Below are 15,300 nucleotides of genomic sequence, written 5' to 3'. Positions count from 1 at the left end.
GTAACTTGTTCTAACATGCTTATATATAAATAAAAACCTCAGGAAAATAGTTCGGGACCCGACCCGAACGTGTTGACTTTTTCGTTGAGTTTGACTTGACCGAGTTTGACTTTTAGTTAAACTTAACCAAACGTTTATGCAATCGTTCTAATCTTCTTTTATACTTGATTCTTGCATGAAACTTGACAACGTGATTCACATGCTATACTATTCGAGTCGTAACGAGCCATAGGACTAATTGAACACATTTCGCCCGACCTTGTGTCGTAACCGGTTAATTGATACAACTTACTTGTTTAGGTCAAGGCTAAGCAACTATCATGCACACGTTTACTTTGTGAAGTACTTTTATACTCGTGCACTCGAGGTGAGATCATAGTCCCATCTTTCAAACAACTTTTATGCTTTAAACTATGGGATGAGAAACATATACGTATCATACTTTTATACATTGAACACAAGTAAGAAAACGAACATTCCACGTACGGGTTTGAACAAAAAGCCTCAATTCAATTATCATTAGTTACACTTGCAGGGTGTAAACGTGAACTTATATTATGTGATCACATGGGCTTGACGAGCCTCATTAGGACGGTTCGCTACCGTTAGCGGATGAAATATATTTTCGGGTCTAGTGTATGTTCTAACACTACGCAAAGGGTGCAAAACAGTTAAGTTTGATAATTGGGTGCCCGGGATACAAACAACAACTTTGGAATGCAAATGATTTTGGTAATCATCTTATATTAAATCTTGTGGTTCAAATACAACGCTTACTAAAACACCTATGATTTCACCAACGTTTTTCGTTGACAGTTTTCTATATGTTTCTCAGGTTCATACTTGGCTATTTGATACATGCTTCCGCGTACACTCATACTTGCTTGGAGTCAAGCATGCATGCATACACTCTGATTTCTTGCTTGGGGTCAAGCATACATACATACATACGCTAGTGATAGCACCTTTGGATTCAAACATATTGTTTACATACTTACGCTATTTATAGCAACCGCTATTTTAAACTAATTATGTCGCAAGTTACCTCATTTATAATTTATACTTTTGCAAATTTAAAATTGTTGTCGAACGGTTTTGTAAACTAAACTTTGCAAGCATGATACGTTTCAAAAGAATGCGATATAATTTTGGTCAAACGAGTCTCATATAGGGACTACGACCACGTAACGGGACCTCAGTTAGCGACGCCGTCAATGACGATTTTGGTCGGGTCGCCACAGATGGTATCAGAGCGTTGGTTGTAGGGATCTAGGATGTGCATTAGTGTGTCTGACAGAGTCGTTAGGACGCATTAGTGAATCTAGACTACAACCGGATAGTTAGCCATTGCATTCTGACATACATTTGCTATAGATAGCACTTACTTGACTACTTGTGCATTATACTTGAATCATTCTTAGGCAAACTTCTTAATGGTAAAAAGTTTTCATCATACGAACTCGTATTCTGCAACTTTCTGGTAACACGCGTAAATTCAGGATTCATACCCGTAAGGATGACGACGACTTCATTAGTCACACTTGTTCGGGAACTCTGTCTCCCAGATTGTTATTCGCCACCGTTTCAACTTACTATCGGTGTCACACCGGTGTACCTTACTATCTACCACTTCTTGTTACTGCCATCACTACTCTAGGTGAGTATCGTCGTCACTACTTATCACTACGATTGCGTACTACTCGTTATCATGATTCGTTGCTCTTTTCGCGCCTCTTGAACCGCATTGACGTGAACAATCATTTATATACTTCCCTCGGGGAACGCTTCTTTAGAGTTGCACAAATTCTTTCGATTCAATACGAGTCAAGTTAGAGATGCCGTTGCACTTTGTTCATTTTAGATCTTCACGTTTACACGAACTCGAATCTATGGAGTGATGTGGGAATGGAGGTATGAGTTAGCGTAATATAACGACACTCGATCAACGTGGTTATATTACGGTAATTCACACCAAAGTTCTAGTGACACGTGATGGTGATTGGACTCGATCAACCTAATCACCACCATGTGCCATATACATGACTTCATTTTTCTTGTTTGAACATCCGACAACTCCGAGAATACTGATAACAACCATACCCGGGACACATCGTCGATTATTATCAAACCATACTTATGCTTCCTAATGAATGAAAAATTCCTTCGACTTCAACCATATGCTATACGTGTATACTATCTCGTTTTCGCACAATTTTATCGACGAACTACAAAATGCTTGGTATGCTCACATCGAGGGGGAAACCTCTCTCGCTTTACACTCGCACTTTCGTATAAGGAAATCTTTATTCTAAATTCTCAATGGAGGGAGAGACTCCTCACGTTATACTAGTATTCGCCTCGAGGGTGAATAGTCCTAACGAACGTTTTTAGAAACCGATAAATCTTCCGCGGCGAAAAATTCTTGAGAAACAGAAACTTGTTCCAACAAACGTTTTCAAGTCCAAACAAACTTTTTCAAATATACCTTAAGGAAATGTACCTCGTTTCGGATCGAGATTCTCATTTCACTTCTAGATTTCGGAGTGCCTTACAAAAAGCCTCGGGACCACGTTTAAACATGAGTACCGCGTATCATTCACAAACTGACGGACCAAGCAAACACATGATTCAAACCTTGGAAACCATAATACGAGTTTGCATTATCAACTTCAAATTTACTTGAGAAAAGTTTTTGCCTTTAACCAAATTCTCTTACAACGATGGTTATCATTCAAGTCTTAACGTCACACCTTTTGAAATCTTATATGACCGGAAACGTCATTCTCCTTTTGTTGAACCAAGTAAATGATAATCAAGTCACCGAACCCGGACTCATTCATGGAGTAACCGTTAAAATCGTTTCAAATTCAAGAAAGGCTCGAGACGGCCCGTAGTCGCCAAAGGAGCTATGCTGATGTTAGACGTAAACCTTTCGAATTCCATGTGGGAAACCACAAAATGTTAAAAGTCACGCCTTGAAAAGGTGTAATCCGTGTCGAAAACGTAGAAAGCTAAATCCGTGATATTTTGGTCCTTTTAAAATCTTGGGGCGTTTTGTACCCGTTGCTTACCGTTTCGAACTTCCGACACAAACAAATTCCGTTCACCCTACATTCTGTGTATCAAACTTAAAGGCGAGTCTTGCGAAACAAGAACTTGTTATCCTCTTCGACGAACTTACTATCAACGATAAACTTCACTTCCTAGGAGGACCGGTTGAAACTATAAATCGTGAAACCAAACTTTAAACTAACGTGAAATCCCGACTGTCAAAGTTCGTTGAAATGCCCAAGGAAGTACCTTCACATATCCGTAGAATTTGCAACGCAAGGTTTCGAAGAAGAAACAACAACTACTACTTCCAAATAAATTTCGGGACGAAATTTCTTTTAAGGTGTAGGTAATGTAACATCCCACGTTTTTCCGTTAAATTTATTTTTAACACTATTTTTTTTTAAAAAAATAATATCTTTCGTTATTTATATTCGTAGATTCCGTTGACAAACGTTCATAATATTCTCGTTATTTAATTATAACATCACTCGTTTACTTGAGCGTTTTTAAAATATTCGTTTGGTTAATTCCCGCACCCGCTTTGAAACTTGAGGGACCGAGGTTGCCAAGTGGGCAAACTAGTTGACTAGGTCAACTAGTCAACCCACCTCATCCACCCATTCACTTCCACTCACCTCCTCATCTCTTTCTCTCCTTTCTCATCTTCCATTTTTGAACTTAAACACCTAACTCACAAAAATCATCATCTAAATCCGGATCAAGATGCAAACATCAAAACAAATTACATTTTCGTGATCCTCTCTTCATCCTCTACATTTTGGTACCAATTTCATCTCATTTGGGTAACATTTCTAAAACTCTAGATTTCTCTAAATTCGTGTTTTTGACTTGAAATGGTGTTAGTTAGTGTCTATGGCTCGTGTATAACATGAATATATGTTTTGTTTGTTCGATTTGTTGATCTGAGTAACTAGTTTGAACACTTGAAAATGGGTTTGCTTAATCTTTGATTTTGGAAGATTAAAGGTTGTTAAATTGTTAAAGTTCATGTTTTAATTGTGTTACTAGTATCACTAGCTTTGTTTTGATGCGTAGGTTGATTAAGAAAACTTCAAAAACATGAATATTGATTTTTGTGGATTTTGGTTATGGTTTGATAAACTTAAAACGAGCTTTTGATGTTTCGAATGCCATGAAATGTTATTAGTAAGTGTTTAGTTGTAATGTATGTTTCATTACCTTCAAAACGGCATATCATATGTGTGAATTGGATTCCCGAAACTTAAAATGCATTTGATGAACTTGAAACTTTGAAAATAAACCTTTATTGATCACTTGACGAGATTTCGGTTATTGTAATTGATGTTTTGCTTGATGAAAAGTGTTTAGTTGTGTTTCTCGTCAAATTACCTTTCCAATGATATAAGATACGTGTTCTAAGTGTTTACGCTTTGTGAATTGTGCTAAATTGAAGAGTTAACTTTGACTTGAACAATTGAAACTGACCAGGCACCAGACCACGTTAAATGTCGCGGCGCGGCCCTCCTTGGTCGCGGCGCGGCATTTGCCGTGTTTGGGTTCTGACCTGCGTGGTCAAAATTTGAAAAATGTTTGCTATGCTACGCACCTCCGATTCACATGTAACTTGTTCTAACATGCTTATATATAAATAAAAACCTCAGGAAAATAGTTCGGGACCCGACCCGAACGTGTTGACTTTTTCGTTGAGTTTGACTTGACCGAGTTTGACTTTTAGTTAAACTTAACCAAACGTTTATGCAATCGTTCTAATCTTCTTTTATACTTGATTCTTGCATGAAACTTGACAACGTGATTCACATGATATACTATTCGAGTCGTAACGAGCCATAGGACTAATTGAACACATTTCGCCCGACCTTGTGTCGTAACCGGTTAATTGATACAACTTACTTGTTTAGGTCAAGGCTAAGCAACTATCATGCACACGTTTACTTTGTGAAGTACTTTTATACTCGTGCACTCGAGGTGAGATCATAGTCCCATCTTTCAAACAACTTTTATGCTTTAAACTATGGGATGAGAAACATATACGTATCATACTTTTATACATTGAACACAAGTACGAAAACGAACATTCCACGTACGGGTTTGAACAAAAAGCCTCAATTCAATTATCATTAGTTACACTTGCAGGGTGTAAACGTGAACTTATATTATGTGATCACATGGGCTTGACGAGCCTCATTCGGACGGTTCGCTACCGTTAGCGGATGAAATATATTTTCGGGTCTAGTGTATGTTCTAACACTACGCAAAGGGTGCAAAACAGTTAAGTTTGATAATTGGGTGCCCGGGATACAAACAACAACTTTGGAATGCAAATGATTTTGATAATCATCTTATATTAAATCTTGTGGTTCAAATACAACGCTTACTAAAACACCTATGATTTCACCAACGTTTTTCGTTGACAGTTTTCTATATGTTTCTCAGGTTCATACTTGGCTATTTGATACATGTTTCCGCGTACACTCATACTTGCTTGGAGTCAAGCATGCATGCATACACTCTGATTTCTTGCTTGGGGTCAAGCATACATACATACATACGCTAGTGATAGCACCTTTGAATTCAAACATATTGTTTACATACTTACGCTATTTATAGCAACCGCTATTTTAAACTAATTATGTCGCAAGTTACCTCATTTATAATTTATACTTTTGCAAATTTAAAATTGTTGTCGAACGGTTTTGTAAACTAAACTTTGCAAGCATGATACGTTTCAAAAGAATGCGATATAATTTTGGTCAAACGAGTCTCATATAGGGACTACGACCACGTAACGGGACCTCAGTTAGCGACGCCGTCAATGACGATTTTGGTCGGGTCGCCACATTATACTCCATTGTGGTAAGGAAAAACCCAAAAGATTTATATTTTATACTCCATTGTGGTAAGCGGGAAAAAAAAAAATTCAGAGGAACTTTGTTTATCTATAAATTTATATTTTTATACTCCATTGTGGTAAGGGAAAATCCAAAAAAAAAAAAAAAAAAAAAATATGCTACAGTGATTTCACTACAGTGCTACAGTAGCTGCTACAGTAGATACAGTGTTTGCGGTGTAGGTGGCGGGGCATGATTTGTGGGTGTTGTCCATAATTAGTATATAGTATAATAACATTTGTCATCTATAAAATATCATTCAACAATTTTTTCTATACAATCCCGTAAAATCACGGGTCCCTTCACTAGTATAACATAACTAAAATTCAACCTTGTCTGTGAATTCATGGTTTTATCTAAATTTAAAAACAAGGTGTTTACTCGAATACAAAAACAAGGTTTAGTAACAAAATGGCTGACAATTCGAAGTCTAACACACTCTCTCGCAACACAAAATATGATGATAAATAAGATCTGAAAGATTATTGTTACTGAGTTCAACCAATCACATAACTTTAATAGATATGTTGCAGGGATTAAGAATAATAAGAAACCTGATGAATATTAAGAAACCTGAAAGTGATGAAAACAGGTCAGTTTCAATCACACATAATCCAATTGATCCATGGAAACTTGTTCATTCCTCAAATTCCAAATTTGGCCATTCGAAGGTTCGTCTTTCACATAATGATGGAAAAGTTGCACCTATGCTTTTCAGCATTGGAAGATCCTCTAGCTGCAGTGCGTTTTAAGATGGCAATTCATAGGCAACCGAATTATTGTGTGAAAATAGACTCTGCAACTTCTCACAACATCTAATTTTGATGATCTTAGTGTTCTCCAATGGTAGACTCTAAGAGATAACATTTTCAAGCATTGCACGATTTTCCAACTAAAAACTTTCAAAAATGAGAGGACACCATGTAATTGGAATCCACACTTCATTCCAAAATGTAATACTATCCCCATTGCCAAACTTTCTGGTGAAAGATTTGCTAGATGGAATACCCATTTGATCAAGGTCGAAACCACAATTACCAATCTTCAGCTACACTGACCCACCTTTATTGGTGCTATTGTTCGAAACCAAGGCCCCATCTTCTCCATAAATCGAACTAATAACCTTGTGCCATAACGTGGATTTTTCCGATTTTACCTCCACCACCATTTACAAAGTAGGCTATAATTTTTTTCTTTAATACTTCCAACGACTAGTTCTCCGTCGGATTTACTTGCCAACACTTTTTTCCATGTCACCCAATTAATTCTTCTCTTGTGGAATGAGTTCAAAAAGAATCTTCACCTTATGTTCTCTAGTGAATTTATGAACCTTATTGGCGCCTTAAATATTGACATGTAATACAATGGGAGTGCACCCAAAACGGATTTTGACAATGTCAGACGTCCACCTGCCGAAAGAGTACGAGCGAGTCTTCCATGATGAAGAACGGGTCAATAATTTGTTTTCTACTATGGCCCATGAATTAATCTTTCTCATCCTCTTTCCAGTAGGCTCAAGAATTTGAAAGGCACCCCCCCCCCCCCCCCCCCCCCCCCCACACCCACCCCAACCCAAAAAAAAAGTTACATTCCACCATATTTGCCATTGTGATGATATCTTCATGTGTCACATTTACCCCAAAAATTTTACTTTTTGAGTAATTAATTATTAATTCAGAGGTCGTTCCAAAACAATTAAGAACTCGTACCAAGTTTGCAGTATTATTAGAGGACCACTCACCGAAAAAGATCGCATCGTCCGCGTACTGACATGCGAGAGCATGATATTATTGGAACCCACCAATGCACCTGTGTAAAAACCGTCATTAATTGCATCTAACAAGGCAATATACCAAATAGCCAATGGCTTAGCGGTATCGAGGTCAACCTTACAACCTTGAGGTTGAGGGTTCGAGTCATGTTTAAAACATTTCGTGATGTATATATTCGTGTTAGCATTAAGTAGGTGGATGAGTTTGCCTTTCAAAAAAAGAAAAAAAAAAGCAATATTAAGTGCTTCACCTACAATTATAAACAAGAACGGTGAAAGAGGATCTCCGTGTCGAAACTCCTTCTTGAGAGAGAACTCATTAGTAGTGCTTCCATCAATGATTATTGAAGTTCGACCCGATGATAGGCATCCTTTAATCCATCTCCGTCATTTGACTTTAAAATTTAATTGTTCCAGTATTTCATCCAAGAATCTCCAACTGACACAATCGAATGCATTTCGAAAGATCACTTTCAAAAGCATCAATGTCTTTTCGAAGTCCACTTTCAAAAGCATCAATTTCGTTGTTTCCCTTTTTTATAATTTCATTTGCAATCATGATGCCATCACTGATTTGACTATCAATGAAAGGAAAACTGAGATTGACAGACAACGTTCCCATCAACTCTTATTAGGCGGTTTGCTAGAAACTTAAAAATAATTTTGTGCAAACACCCGATTAGACTAATAGGTCTAAAATCTTTGAAGGAAATTGAATCCGATACCTTTCGAGTTAAGAAAACAAAAGAGCAATTTTAACCTTGAGCTAGAGCACGTTTATAAGTGTTATATTAAATCTAACACTAACTTGTATAAGCTTTTTTGTATATAAGCTCATTTAACAAGATAGTTTGATAAGTTCGTTCGATAAGCTCGTTTGACAACCTCGTTCGACTTGAATTTATTGAACGAGTTTTCGGACAAGCCGAGTCGAATGTTATTTTTATAGCTCGACTAGTAAAATTAATCTAACACTTGAATTTTGTTCGATCTTATTCAAAAATAAAACTCAAACTCATTTTAAACGTGCCCGAACTCAAATAGCTCGTTAAAAGCTCGATCGGTTCGTTAATAGCTCTAGGCGAGCTGAGCTCAAAAGGTGTAGCCGGTCACCGACTAGGAGCTTGAATTTAGGTTTTTGAAATTGATTTGCGATTTATATATACTAATAATAATTATTATTATTTAAATGTTTTATAGTTAGAATTTAGTTTTGATTTCGATTTTGCTTTAACCGTATTCAAAAAGTAAAATTGAAAACCTTAAATTTGTAAATCGAACCGAAATTGCATCCAAATTTAATTTGATCTTATTTCCAATTTTCATTCCATTCAAATTTTCGATTAAACGATTTATAATCGAATATTAAACACCCCTAAATTCTAAGAGCACAAGGTGTCCGTGTCCATTTCGGTGTCCATTTTTCAGTGTCGAAAATGGACCCCGAAATTGACTGACTGTGGTGTCCACAGTGTCCATTTCAGTGTTCATTTTTTAATTAATTTTTAAAATGTTTCTTTATTTTAATAATTGTTTTTCAATACCTTTCTATTATTAATTATTTTTTTTATTAAATGTGAAAAAGACAACTTTTTATTAATAATAACTAGTAGTATATAAAAACTATTCATTAATTATAAAATATGTAAATGATTTATAATTAAAATAAAACATTGAATAAAAATTGTTTATCCCAAAATAAAAATGTTAGCCCAATGTAAAATAAAATAGGTCCATTTAAAAAAAAAACCTAAATTATCTTCTTCTTCATTTCCCTTCTTTCATTAGCTAGTGAAGCAGAAGCCTGCAATAAATAAATAAATAAATAAATAAATAAAAACCAATTAGATTAAAAATAGCAAAATTTAACAAGAAGAAAAAAGACACAGAGAGAGAGAGAGTTGGATTAATTTCAAAAAAAAAAAAGCTTCAACGGTCAAAAAATCCACCGTCTTGGTGGCGACACTGGAAATCGACGGTGGCAGCGATGGCGGTCCGTGTCGACCGACGGTCGATACCGGCGTCGATTTTGGGCGACGGTCAAAATGACGGATGGACGCCGAGTGCTCTAATGGTGGATGTCTTGGACAAGCAAAAAGGTAGCATTGCGTTGACTTTGTTTTGTTGCTAGGGTTGACTTATACTTGGTCAAAGCCACATTACACAAAAAGCTTCAATCTCAATCCTGTGGTTTGTTAATTATCACGAAATTGGGTCACAAACCACACGTAAAGTATTAATGTCTTAAACATCCATTGTTGTAGCAATTGAGTCATGCATCTATACCTGAATTGTTATGAATTCACCCATTCCTTAATTCTCTTATTAAATATGCATTCATTTTTTTTTTTTTTTTTTTTTTTTTTTTACATCAGTTTGGGATCACCCAGAGGACTAAACTACTCACGCGTTCATCTCTCGTAGTTGTATAAACCGCCCTACTGCCCTAGAGGAAACATGGACCAATCCGAAGGCATGACCGGTAAAACCCCCCCTCCCCGCTGCCCCCGCACGAAGCGAAAGGCGACCTGGGTGGATACTTTAGGTCACGGATAACATTGAGTGCAATGTTGCAGCCCAGCGAAGTCGAACTCCTGACCTCTTGCTAAGAGAGGCGGACCACTACCAGTTAAGCTACAACTCAATGTTAAAAATATGCATTCATATTTCGAATGATTTAGCGATTTATGAATTGTTCGTTACATAACGACAAGTCCTTGAAAAAATGTTGTAGTATTAATTCGGTTTGCATAGCTTAGATATACGGGTATTGTAGTATCTAATTTGAACACTTTTATGTCTCTTGTAATGCTTTTTTAGTTTTTTACTAGAGAGCCTTTTGTTTTGTTATAAAGATTTCATCGTCCCCAAAAAAAAAGCATGCGTTCATACTTGATCTGTGGAAGAACTCATAATTTCTTACAGAAAAATAAAAGTCAATTGAATAAAAAGTTGTTAATTTTGCATTGGCTTTTTCACTTCATATAATAATTTGTATAAATTATATAAATATAACCTTTAATATACTAAAAGTAGTGCTTATTTCAGTCGTTTGGGAGAAACCAAAGGCAAAAAACTGGTAAAAACGACAATGGCCCAAACTCAAACCCAAAAAACAGAAAACACCACCCTCAACTATAACCAACTTACAAAAACTACACCAAAATTCACGGGGGTAAAACATAAATTCTCTTATTTAAAATTAAAAACTCCACCCCCACACTTCGACAACCCGTATCTTCCTCCTCGCCGCGATTTAAATTTTAGGAACTGTATATTCATGATCTCAAAATCTTCAGAAAAGGGATCTCCGCAAAAACTATTGTCAGTTCGGCACATATTAGTTATTAGTCGGAGCTGGAAGGAGGTAAATAGCAATCCCGACCGCACCGTTAAACTCGAAATATTTTTATGAACAAAACGAAACTAACTACGTTCGAAACGGACACTTTTAAAAAAAAACGCTAAACACAACAACATCCCGTATCTTCCTGCTCGCCGCGAGTTAAATTTTTTCGACAACACCGTCAGACTTGAAATAATTTTATGAAGAAAACGAAACTAACTACTTTCGAAACGGACACTTTTTAAAAAACGCTAAACACAACGACAACTCGTATCTTCCTGCTCGCCGCGAGTTAAATTTTTTCGACATCACCGTTAGACTCGAAATAATTTTATGAACAAAACGAAACAAAGTACATCCGAAATGAACACTTTTTTAAAAACGCTAACCACACCGACATCTACAACGGGTCTTAACAAACGGGCCGTTTTCCCGTCTGTACATACACAACGCTACGTTAAATATGAATACGTAGGCCGAAAGTCCCCGCCGCATCGCGTGGGCCGATCCGGACTAGTATAAAATATAATGGATGAATAAGCAAACTTATGTTAGTCATAAAACTTTTAGGAAATGGTTGTCACAAGTCATAACATACTACTATAGTAGCGTGTTTGTTAGTATTGTGTGTGTAGAGTGTACGTAAAAATAAAGCTCTTTGTAAACAACACGTAATGTTTTTATTCTATTTTTATTCGTACATAAAAAAAAAAAACAAAAAAAAAATGAAGGCTCTGTTTGGAGCGTAGCCCATTTAGAAAGTGAAGAAACAATTAAACAAAAAGTTACAAGTTCGATGGGAAACGTATGTCTGTTTGGTCATATTATATATAATAAAAAAAAATTTAATTAAATTATTACATAATCTATTTGTGTTTTATTTAGTCAGCTGGATATCACATGCAGTATAAACTTTCAACACAAATAACGAAAATAACGAATCAAAGCGATTGCTCTAGCATATACAAACAAATATCTTTACAAAGACTAAAGTTTAAAAAGAAAGTGAGTAATTAACATTTCTCTAGCCACCGACACCTCTACCACCGTGCCCCACCATATTCCACTACCCAACCACCCACCATCCTTTTTTCCGATCAGTTTGTTTCCTCATCCGAGAAATCATCTTAATGATCAGCTCATCTCCGGCAATCCTTGCCGGACTCCATTTCGTCTGAATCAGTTAATGAAATCAAAGTGGTGATGTAGTGATCTCTTCCGATCATTTGCTGCCGGAATCCTTCTTCTATTTTTTTTTTCTCTTGTCAATATGTCACCTCCTGTTCGCTCCGATCATATTAACGCATCTAAAATCTCCACTAATATCTTCATCACTAATTTTCCACATAACTTTGAAACCAACGATTTGCGTGATCTATGTTCCAAGCATGGTACTGTCATGGATGTTTATATCGCAAAAAAGGTTACGATAAAAGGCACCCGTTTTGGTTTTGTCAGATTCCTAAACGTCAAATTGGTCAGCGATTTGGAAGCATCGCTCTCCAAGATCTGGGTTGGAAACTTCCATCTCTATGCTGCCCTAGCACGGTTCAATCGATCGGTATCGAACAAAAGTTCTAATAATAAGCAAAACTTATCTCACAATGCTTTCCCTAAGCCTAAGTTTGGACCGACTAACTATAATACGAACAGTAATATGCATGACTTCTCCTATGCATCGTTAGTTGGTGGATCGAAGGTACAGCTGCCAAAGGCTTCTCTTGTTAAAAAAATTAATATTGAAGATGATGAGTTGCTAAATATGGAGAACACACAACTTATTATGTTTGGAAAAGCTACTATTCCTTCTCAAATCCCGTTTCTAAATCGTATGTGGCAGGATGAGGGTTTTGAATCCTTATCTGTCCAGTATTTGGGTGGTACGTGGGTTTGGATCGAATTTCCTAATATTGAAACTCGTGATAATTTCTGCAAAAATTTGCTTGTCCGCAACTCTATTTCGGAATTCTGTCCATACTCTGACTCGTTTTCGATCAAAGATAGAGCTATTTGGTTAGAGATTGCAGGTTTGCCTGCGAGAGCATGGAATTATGATGTCTTCAATAAGATTGCTTTTCATTTTGGGAAGGTTCTCTTTCAGGACTCTAATCTAGAAGACAAAAAGGGGAATGGTAGAGTTTGCATTTTGACCTCTAATCTTGAGCCCATTCATGAACGTGCTATAATTACGGTTCTCAAAAAAGATTATTCTATACTTGTGAAAGAAGCAGAAGATTGGAACCCATCCATTCTAAAGGTATTGTGTGAATCTTCCTTCGACAAGTCAGAGGAGGATGTTGCCTCTATGGATGATTGTTCGAATAATGATAGCCATAAGGATCTTGAAGAAGGTGAAGTGGTAAAAGATACCTTTGATGACCATATTTTTAATGTACCTAATGTTACTGATCTCAAGTCTGATGCGACAACTCCTGTCTGTAAGGTTACGCTTAAACAAGTAGAGATAGATGATGGTATTGGGTCTGTATCGAAAGTTCGAACTCATGCTGAACCTGAGGTATCGCCACAGCCGGATGCTAACCTGGGTATGGATTCGAATGTTGACTATGTTAACACCCTTAAGGTTTCATCAGCACAAGGATCATCTTCTCTTTCGAAACCTCCTGGTTATACTAGTAAGCGTTTCTATTCTCCTAAATTCTCTAATGGAAAGCCTGTTTTTTCTTCGGATCATTCTGTTATTGCGAAACCTGTCTCCTCACTTGGGCTAGCTGAGCAATTTGATAATATTATCTCTATCGGGTTATCACTAGGATACAATATGAAAGGTAGTCAAGCAGATCTTAAAGAGTTGCTTCTTAGAAAGGGTGCTAACAAATCGATTTAATGAATATTTTGTCCATTAATATTGGTGGAGGAGCGAGTTTCAATTATAAGCAATCTTGGATTCGTGGTTTATGTAACGAATATAAAATTGATGTTTTAGGTATTCAAGAAACAAAGTTAACTAAGTTAGATGTGTTTATTGCCCGTTCTTTTTGGGGTAATAATTCTTTTGAGGTGGCTAGTTCATGTGCTCGAGGCAGATCGGGGGGTCTTCTTACGTTGTGGGATCCCTCGAGCTTCTATAAATCGCGTATTTTTTCATATGACAATGTTCTGATTATTGAAGGTTCTCGTCCTTGCTCTCAAAACAGAAGCTTCATTGTCAACGTGTATGCTCCTCAAGATAGGGTTTCCAAAAACAGATTATGGAAACTCATCTCTGATTTCATTCATAATAACAGTGGGGATTTTTTCATCTTTGGTGATTTTAACTCAGTAAGGGGCGCTCATGAACGGTTTGGTTTGACTTTTTGTCCGCTTTCGGCTACCGAATTCAATGATTTCATCTCTACCTCCTGCCTTGTCGATTTCCCAATGGGTGGTAGGAATTTTACAAGATATAGCAAGTCTTGTGATAGTCGTGCCAAACTTGATCGTTTTCTTCTATCTAATAGCGTAATGGACTCATGCCCAGATTTAGTGGGGCGTATTCTCCCCAATTTGTGGTCGGATCACTGCCCCATTATAATTTTCAATGAACATTTGGATTACGGGCCTACGTCTTTCAAGTTATTCGCATCTTGGTTTTTAATGGATGGTTTTGAAAAGGTTATTCAAGATGTTTGGAACGATTCTTCTATAGCTGCTGATTGTGTGGGGATCAACCCTTTTTTTGTGTTCAAAAATAAACTGAAACATGTTAAACTAAAACTAAAAGAGTGGAGTAAAATTAAATTGGCTTCATGTGGTGCTCGTAAGAAGCTTCTGCTATCCTCTATTGATCAGATCGATAACGATTTAGCGAATGGAGGTGATCGAATTCAGCTTTCCAGGGAAAAGGTTTTGGCTATTAAAGATCTTGCTTTTATTGACAAATCAGAAAGGATGAACGTTGCGCAAAAAAATAAGAAACTATGGAATACTTATGGGGATGAAAACTCATCTTTTTTTCATACCTCTATTAATCGGAAAAGAAAAAAACTTGCAGTTACAGGAGTGATGTCGAATGGGTTATGGGTCACTTTACCAACACAAGTGAAGAATACTTTTTTAATGTTTTTCAAAGACAAGTTTAATTGGTGCAAGTCTATTAGTATTGCTAGACCGAGTACACATCTTCGTAAGTTACCTCCAGCGCTTGCTCTTTCTTTGGAGGATCAATTCTCGGAGGAAGAAATTAAACGAGCGGTTTGGGATTGTGGGGACGACAAAGCTCCAGGCCCCGATGGATT

The sequence above is a fragment of the Rutidosis leptorrhynchoides genome, chromosome 2 (genome assembly GCF_046630445.1).
Source record: "Rutidosis leptorrhynchoides isolate AG116_Rl617_1_P2 chromosome 2, CSIRO_AGI_Rlap_v1, whole genome shotgun sequence".
Classification (NCBI taxonomy): domain Eukaryota; kingdom Viridiplantae; phylum Streptophyta; class Magnoliopsida; order Asterales; family Asteraceae; genus Rutidosis; species Rutidosis leptorrhynchoides.
Note: the sequence above shows the minus strand (reverse complement) of the source record.